Below are 9,875 nucleotides of genomic sequence, written 5' to 3' on the forward strand. Positions count from 1 at the left end.
AGGTTGCACATGCATTCGAACTGATGTTGACTGTTATATGCAAATAAAAATTCGATCAGTGTCAATAAATTTTGATCAATCAAATCAGACGGACATATAACGGTGATCATTAGTTTTCACTCTCAAAGCCTGCAACCATTTTAACTAGATACTACGATTGGAGTGAGTGAACAGTACGAATGAGTGTGTGAGTGAGTGAGTTGATATTTATCGTCACATCGGCAATATCTGAGCCATATCGTGACGAAAACAATTTAAAAACAAACAATGAAAACGTTTCGAAGAGTAAAACTGGTCGACGATAGACAGTACAAATTCTAGATTATCACAAACATGAATATAAAACTGGCATGGAGGACTAAAACATTTTATTCAAAACAGATAATACAATATAAAACACGGGCCATAGATCGCCAGCGACTGCAGGTAGATCACCATTCTTGGAACGGTACGAGTGAGTATTTCACTCACGCAATTAATGTTCATGAACCTTGATACAACTGGCTGAAGCTCAAATTATATATTGACCGTGTCGCGAAGAATTTCCTGGTTAGAATTGGTCGTCACTTGGTTGGTGTGCCAGATATACACCCGGGTCTACACCGAGAGATTGACAAGCTTTTAGAATCAACAAAGCACTCACAACGAGCAGGTGGCTTGTCACGGATGCCTTGAAATAAGAAGGCCTTGGACATAGTTGGGTATTTTCCCCTGCAACGAAAACCATGGCCAGACCAGTGCACATCTGGATTAGAATTGGTCTTCAGCAATATGTGATTGTCGTAAGAGGCGACTAACGGGATCAGGTTGTCAGGTGCCCTGACTTGCTTGACACGTCATCGTATCTTATGCTGTTTATCACTGAATGGCCTGGCAAAACGTGTTGACTCCATTAAATGGCCATAAGAAACTGGAACGTAAAGGGTAATAGAAAGGTGTCAGGTAGTGTGAGGTGTCACGGATGGTACCTGTCAAGTAACGCTGTAACTCATAATATACATGCACAAATTTGATATTGTTTTGGTTTCGTTTATTTCAAAGTGGCAGTGAGATTTAAAATCTCGAATGTACGCTTCTCAGACATCGACGCGATAAATTTTGGAATATTCTCGAAAATACGATTTTATTGTTCATTAATTGAATGAGTAAGTTTAGTTTTACGCCAATTTGGCAATATCAGGCCGGAGAACACATTGTACCTGTGAGGTGAATCTAATCTGGATTTTCAGCGAGACGAGGGGGAGCATTGACCATTAGGCCGTTTAAGATAGAGATCCATCACCATGTATGATATTCTGTATTGTACACATTCCCAGCAGCTGTAATGATCATGACGCTTCTAGGGATTATCTACTTGGAACAGTGTTTGTTGTTTAACAGGGACTTCATAATTTGTGAGATTGCGACTTATCGACTATTTCAGGTTGAAATAATAAAACTGGAGGTTAACTGAAATATGAAAATGCTGGTATATACAATAATTAATAGCCAGTGCAGTAAACACACTAACATGTATGAATTAGGGCTGGTAGGGAACTAAGACGCTCATGGGCTGTAAGAGTCTTATGTGGGGTAGTGTACTCTGAAACCTAACAAGAACATTTCACACCTAGCAACCAATGCTTAAAGGTCACATGCAACCAAAACATCAAACATAATTAAAATACATTTATCACTTATTCATGACATATGATATACATTGCTGCTTTAAAGAAACAAACAAATAAACCAAATTATAAGCGTACAATCGCGATTCAAAAGTGCAATATTTTGTACTTGGGCTTACTTCCCACGAAACGAAGCCCTCGGGAGACCGAACCCAGTCATAGCGGGTGGATACGCACTCAAGTGTAACGACGGGTTCCGATTGGCTGGTTTATTTGCTAATATGCTGAGGGTTCATTGTGTGTACAGAAATATGAGCTGTTTGATGGGTATTTTAGAAGTATAGCCAGTCACCAGAATGTAACATTCTTTATGGATATCAACTTCTTTTTGTGTACTTGATGCGTCGTTTCAGTATGGATTCATATACTGTTGTCAAACAAAATCATATACACTAAAAGACATCGTTATCCATGAAGAATGTATATACAGATGTTGGGTTTGTAAAATACATGTTCTCTGAATTTGCGCTCGATCCAATCAAAAATCATGTCAGTAGAGATGGTAAACTACTGCGTAGCTGGAATCTGTCATTCGTCCAAGTACAAAGCAGGACTTGAAACTGACAAGAGTTTACACCAGTTCCCGTTAGATCCAGTCATCCGAAAAATAAATGAATGCAGTTTGTTTGCAAACCACAGACATAAAAACATCTCATGTGTATCGCACGTGCCAAATAACATAATGTGGCAGACACGGGACTTGGGTGCACGAGTCATAAATCAACTTATTTTCTTTACGTCGTATAGTCTGATAGGTGTTAAGTTCAAATTGCACGTGGTCAATGATTGAAGCTGTGTATTGCATGCTGTCTTTAGCAGACATATGGGTGTGAATAAACCAGACACTGAGCTTTCTCTGTGACAGACGGCTTACCACAATCAACAAGTTTTTTTACGTAACGAGTAGATTATTTACTTGTTTGTGTATACAATCAAGATTAGACTACTGCTATGGACGCAGCGCAACACAGCTGTTGAAACCAGTTTTCCACCCAGCGCTGGTGGCAATTTAGTGAAACGTTTGAACTCCGATTTCGCGGCCTTTTTTTGCATTGCGTTTTTTTTCAATTTTATAGGTTGAATTGGCACTTTTTATGATTTGTTTCGGTAAGTGCATACCTAAAGGTACCAGAATCTGCAAAGTTGTGTTTTACGTTGCATGTGACCTTTAATGTTGTCAGTGAATGAGTTTAGCTCTATGCCATTTTAGCAATATTTTAGCAATATCACCACAGAAACGGGCTCCACTCATTGTACTCATGTGTTGAATCAAACCGAGCCCTAGTCGAACACTTTAACATATATAGTATATTTTGGATATACTCTTTTACAAACGCCAGTGACTAAGAGATGATGTAAATCCAGTTTGCATCCATAAAGGTGACTAATGTACTGCAATTCCTCATGGTCTGCAGGTCCGTTTTGTATGTTGTATTCATCTGCATTGTATTAAATATTTTCTTGCATTAAACTGTTGGCAGATTTTGTGAAAGAACTATATCTATTGTGAATGTATTAAGTGGTTTTGCCACGATATCGCTAATGCCGACGTGACTCTTTCTCTTATCTCACTTCAATAGCAATATTAGATTCTCGGAAGTTTGAAGTAAAGCTCTTTATTGTTTAGTCTATCCTTTGGCTACAAAATGAAATACTTCTGAGTGAGTAATGACAAATACAGAACGTGGGGAATGATTTTGCATTTCTTGTTACTCTAACATAAATGTGTTTCTTTATATGCAATAAGTGCATATTTAGCAAAGGTTTGAAGATACTGAGTACTTGTGGATGGACCATCTTTCATGGGTATGAATTGCTTTGTAGGTGCATCTAAGTTGGTGCAGTGAGAAAGAAAACAAGGAACACCATTTTTATTACATATTTCATATTTCATATTTTTGTGTAGGTTCTAACGCCGTTATCAAGCAAGTTCTTCACAGTTATTTGAGAAGAGGACACGATACCATAAATATACTACCGACAAAAAAGACGGGAACTGATGACAGTGTCCGATGAGGTTCTTGAGAGGCATTTAGAAGTTGGTATTGTGATATACGACAATATGTTATGGGTGTCAACTTCTTCTTTATTGTTTTCACAACGCTTCTGGGCTATTCATTGCCCCTTCATCTGATGACGAACATTTTGTCGCATATGATGACAGTGACTGTGAAGTTGCTCTCAATGTCCAATAAATCAAATGTGGGCGTGAAGTTCAATATCTGGTGTGTCCTACATGTTGGACAACACATTGACGACATCGTGATGGCATACTGTTGATTAATTTCCAGATAGCTGCCCGTGGGATTGCCCGCCATTCCTCCTGAAGAAGTGCAGCAAGCAGAGCCAGGACATGGGCATACTATAAGTAGTACATGGTACTCATCCTCTTGCAATGGATTACAGAACGGAAACTGGAATTACTCATGAGTAACCCCTGCCCGAAACCATGAAATTACCATCCCCATATAGATTAAGGGCAATAATTGCCGCTCTGGCACACCGCTCACAGCTATGGCGCCAACATCGTTTTCTACCATCTGTGAATCTGAGGCAAATCCTCGAAAATATGGTGTAACGCCAATGACGCAAAGCCGTCCCTGATGATGCCAAGTCGTGGCAATCTTTGGCGTCTATGGTGAGCTGTAAGGGTAAGATCCTTGAATGGCCCCCTTACTTTCAGACGGGCTTGGCAGAGCCGGTTTTTAAGGGTCGAGTGTAAAATTCATCGCCCAGTGAGTATACGAATTCCCTATTGATGGCAGCTGCTGATTGGGACCTATTGCATAGGGCCATTAATGTAATGAGACGATCCTGTCTTGATGTCGTTGAATTTGGTTTGCCACGCCCAGGTCTCATTGCAACATGGCTGAGCGGGTTAGGTGGCTGACTTTGTGTGCTGGCGATTAAGTGCCTGACTCGGTGGGTGTGGGTTCGAATCCCGGATGGGACTCAACTCAAATAAGTACTAGAATTTGTACTTTACCAATAAAGTGTAATCCGAAATAGAACGTGTGTTACACTTGCCCCGCAGGCCTGAACGTTTTGATCTACCAGAGAGTCGGGCAACTTGACACAATATGATGTCTCCACCTCTATCATCCCCACAATTCTCCATTGTGTTTGGTCGTTGAGATACTGCCTCTGAGGCATTTTTCAGCATGTGATCAACTCTATTGCGTTAGTGATTGTGAGTTCTCCAGTACGTTTACAAAGGTCAACTGTGTGCACGTGCACCACGTGTTGGTAATGCATCCTGAGGAATGTCATTCTCATTGGATGTTGCGTTCGGATGCAACGCTACGGTAACGCAGCCATTAAATATTTGTTGCATTCAATGTTTTCGTTCCCTTAGTATTTGTCGATAGTAAATATGTATGAACTGCAGCGTGAGTGAAATTTATTTTCAACAGTGACTGAAATAACATAATGCAATAGGCTGGGCTAATGATCAACCTCGAAAATCCGAGATGAACAACGAAAGCACAGATAAAGTGTTTTATATGGCTTAACGTCTATAACAGACAAAAAACCCCATCAAATATACTTTCTATTCTAGCCTCGAAAACCCATTGCTATACAAGATGAACAACGAAAACATAGATAAAGTATTTTATATAGCTAAAGTTTAAAACAGATAAATAAACATCAAATATACTTTCTATTATAGGACTTCTGTAAAAATATAGACTCTGCTTTATATATCGGAATACCACCAATCTGTACATAGCTGGCACTAATGCAGGTCAGTATTGCTAGATCTTGACTGTCAAAATCTACTTATCACAGTAGATTGGTAGATTGGTACAACAGAGACAGGAATGTTACTACATCTGCAAGGCATCGGGTCACGGAAGACATTACATCTAGTACACCTACCCACTAAATGCATGAACAATGAAGCCAAGATAAAGTTATTCTATATGGTTTAAAGTTTACAGTTTCAGAACTTTTGAATATATTTCTTAACGTAATGTGGGTAGAGAATGTGAATTGAAAATGTACTTCGTGCCTCAAAGGGCATCTCTAAATATGCCAGCACAACAGTCAAGATGCTTCTGAAAGATGAGAAAGGCATGACGGACCACGGGTCACGGATGACATGACACCTAGTACACCTACCCACTAAACGCATGAACAATGAAGCCAAGGTAAACTTATTCTATATGGTTTAAAGTTTACAGTTTCAGAAATATATTTCTTAACGTAACGTGGGTTACAGCATGTGAACTGAAAATGTACTTCGTGCCTAAAAGTACATCTCTTTTTATGCCAGCACAACAGTCAAAATGCTTCGAGAAGATGAGAAACTTTAAGAAAGCCAAGTACGATATACCATATGGAAAGGTGGTGGTTAATTTGTGAAACTATGTGGAAAGTAACTTCACCTGCATGCAACTGGGAAAATATACATTCAAAACACCTTTGATTTTAGTCGAAGATCAGGAGTGACCGTGCCATTATTGAATTCATAAAGTTCTTGATCCAGGTGTGACATCATGGCAGCCCTGACACTGAACCCACCTTTTGAAACAACGAGAACCGGACAGCGACTGAGAACAGCTTGGTCTAGCAGTGCCGTCTCAAATCCCCAAATGGCATTAGGCTTATTTCCCTGTCTGTCAACATGAAGCACCAACCCATCAGTGTCGATTTCCCTGGCGCCAAAATACTTCCTGGCACTTAATCGTACGTCCATGGAGTCAGTAGCAATGAAAACACGACTTGCGTTGTGGAATTCAGATAGAAAGGTCCATAAATGTTTGACTGATGGTAGAGAATTGATCTGCTGTCCATCGTTTGGAATAGTTGGATTTCTCCTCATTCGCACAGGAGCACACACTAATTCATCCGGACTTGGTAATTTACTCATAAACATATCGACATGTTCCTCGAAATGAAGAGATGGCTTCATGAGAAGATGCCAAATTGTGTGAAACACTTTGCCACGGTTGGGATTTCTGAACGGTTCTGGAACAAGATGACCATATTGTGGACTCATTTGAATCATTTGGATAATATCCATATTTGTTCTTAAGAATATGACATCACTTGCGTGCTTTAAGTTGAAGTCACCATTAACGTCTTCAGTTCCCTTTGTATTGTCAAGCCACATTAAACTCTCCTTACTTAAACCCTGAACTGTACTTTCTGGGATATATCAATTGATAATATTCGGAACGTAGAAAAGCTTTATATCAGAGGGGTGTGTCATTTGGATGCCAAACTGTCGTCCTGTTACATTTGCTAGAAGATATGCAGCTACCATGCCTCGTTGTCTGTCTGCCCATCCGCCACACAATGTTTGTCTGTCACAAATGTAGATGATATAACGCATCCTGGAATGATTGGGTTTGTGTCCGTAGTATCTGAACGTTGTGGTCTTCTTGGTCTTTTCATCTCTGAAATGTTTGAAGAAAGCATCTGGAATTTGATGGTTCACGTTTCATCGTCCCTGACGGAGATGTTTTTCACTTTAAGCCTGCGATTGAGTGAGCTAGCGATTGAATTTTAACATCTAATATATGGGCAGTGAGTGAGTGAGCAAGCGAGTGATGTACAACTTATGCACAGTAGGTGAGTGAGTGAGTGAGTTTAGTTTTACGCCGCACTTACAACATTCCAGCTATATGGTGACGGTCTGTAAATAATCGAGTCTGGACCAGACAATCCAGTGACCAAGAACATGAACATCGATCTGCGCAATTGGGAACCGATGACATGTGTCAGCCAAGTCAGCGAGCCTGACCACCCGATCCCGTTCGCCTCTTACGACAGGCATAGTCATCTTTTATGGCAAGCATGGGTTGCTGAAGGCCTATTCTACCCCGGGACCTTCATGGGTCTATGCACAGTAGGTATGTTCATTAGGACTGACAGTTGCCGAATAGGTACATGTTTGATGTGTCATGAACATCGAGATTCATAAAGTGGACAATGGAGATATTTTTTTTATATCCAGTTCAATGGAAACCTACTTTAACCACAACTGAGACAAATGGTCACCTACGTCCATGGACGTAACATACTAGCCTCATGAAGACACTGTGCATTGTCAAAATATTATCCCAGTTGATAAGTGTGATAACAATGTCAAAGGTATATATAAACTTTAATAGTGGGATCATGAGACCATAACATCTCTGGAGAATTTCAATTGAAAAGTCACAATGACGTCACGAGTCCACAAGCGTTAGAGGTCAAAAGACCATGCCAGAAGTTCAATAACGGGTATCCCCACCATCGGCAATGAGAACAGCAGTGCATCGACGACGCATAGAGCCCATCAAACGTATCCCATAAGCCGTGCAAGGAAGATTTCTGGGATGTCACGCCTGATTCTCTCAAGTTCTGTAGCAAGGTCAAGGACGTTGTCTGGCGGAGGAGGAACACGGCATAGACGTCGATCCATCTCGTCCCAAACATGCTCTATCGGGGAGAGATCCGGTGAATTTGCAGGTCATGGCAGTAGGTCAACGTGGTGGTGTAACAAGAAATCCATAGCAACCCTTGGCGTATAAGGGCGGGCATTGTGATGTTGGGAGGTTGCCTCAGGGCCATGACGCTGCAGAGAAGGAATTACCACACGTCGAAGAATTTTATCGCTGTAGTGAACAATCACCAAAGGAGTTCTTTGGCGTGCAGGTATTCCACCCCAAATGATCATGGACCCACCACCAAGGCGATTTCTCTCCAAGAAACAAGCCTGTGCTAAATGTTCTCCCACGCGTCTATAGACATGTTGACGCCGATCACTATGGGAAATGGTAACACTGGACTCATCTGTAAAAACAACATTTCTCCACCAAAACAAAGGTCTGCAGACAAGATTTCAGCACCATATTTGATGAGCTTGTCGATGACTTTGTGTGCGATAGGTCGTATGGCGGGACATCGTGGTCTGATTCCGTGATGACGTGATGTCTTGGTGAGAATATGGCGAAGTCCTGGGATGGTCGGGGCAGTCACCACTGCAGTGTGAAACTTGTGGCGAAGATGGGTCACCCTTATCCATCTGTCCTGTCTTGGCGTTGTTACACGCTGACGTCCAGAACGTGGCCGATCGATGACGTCATTTGTGTTCTGGTAGCGTCTCACCAGTGCAGAAATGGTGTTCCGGTGGCAGTGTAAATGTGCAGCCACGTTCATTGAGTGTTTCCCCCACGGACCATGTGCAGGCGTTAGCCTTGTCATGCTATGCGTGTCAGTAGCCGTTTATAAGGACAGCGGTTGAGCTATACAAAGCCCTGTTTCTCTTTCCCAGCATACATGCTGGATACATGTCACTAATCTCTGCGTTTCAGTCATTACGTGTCTACACAGGTTCGATAAATTTCAATTTTGAATTCTTGTATGTACAGTTTCTTTATGTGCCTAGTATAATAACAAACATATCCGACAAATGCTGGCCCAATTATGTCACAAGCGATCTTGACAGAAATACTGATATCGGACGTAATATACCATAAATTACCTGTGGTATGTATTAAGATCTGGAAGTAGCATCGACCCGAGGAAGATGAATGCGATGACAAGGAAAGATAGAAGAATCATGAGCCGCTTAGTCTTCACAAGCATAGCTCTCTGAAACAAGAGAATCAGACCCGGGGAAGCAAAAGTCTCGCTTTTATACGAAAAACATCATAAATTATTATAATATTGAATTCTATGTTTCTCTCTATCCAGAATGATTGTTAATATTATTGTTTTGATCGGATTTCCGCATAGATCATATTTCCACATTGATCATATTTCACCACTGTCAGATGAACACAAATATCCTCACGGTATCCCTGTCTGTACAAGGGTATATGATAGGCATAAGATAGGTATACAGACATCATGTGGGCTGGGTCGGTTCACATGCTGCCTTTTCTATTTCAATAGATCTTTCAGAAATTATTTCAGTGAATGAGTTTAGATTTAGTGTCACATCGGCTATATTGCAGCGTCACTATAACAACACCTGGCTTAAAGATAGATATAATTATTTCGTAAAACCAGCCAACAAAGGACACTAAAACAGTCAAGCTGTCACCGATAGAAATATAAATGTAGCTTGTATGTATTAAAATATATTTATTACAACACAGCACACTATAAAATCAAAGACTCGGGGCCATGGAGATATAAAGTAATCTTGCTACCTGCATGGGCCCCGCCTACATTTGCATTGTCCATTCCGTCACTGGTGATAGTGAATGAGTG

The 9,875-nt window shown here is 40.9% G+C and overlaps 1 pseudogene; it reads right to left on the reverse strand.

The window, feature by feature from the left end:
- Nucleotides 1–6,081: 6,081 nt before the first annotated feature.
- Nucleotides 6,082–7,005, reverse strand: LOC137260379 (uncharacterized; annotated as a pseudogene).
- Between the last annotated feature and the right edge of the window lie 2,870 nt (nt 7,006–9,875).

The sequence above is a fragment of the Haliotis asinina genome, chromosome 13 (genome assembly GCF_037392515.1).
Source record: "Haliotis asinina isolate JCU_RB_2024 chromosome 13, JCU_Hal_asi_v2, whole genome shotgun sequence".
Classification (NCBI taxonomy): Eukaryota; Metazoa; Mollusca; class Gastropoda; order Lepetellida; family Haliotidae; genus Haliotis; species Haliotis asinina.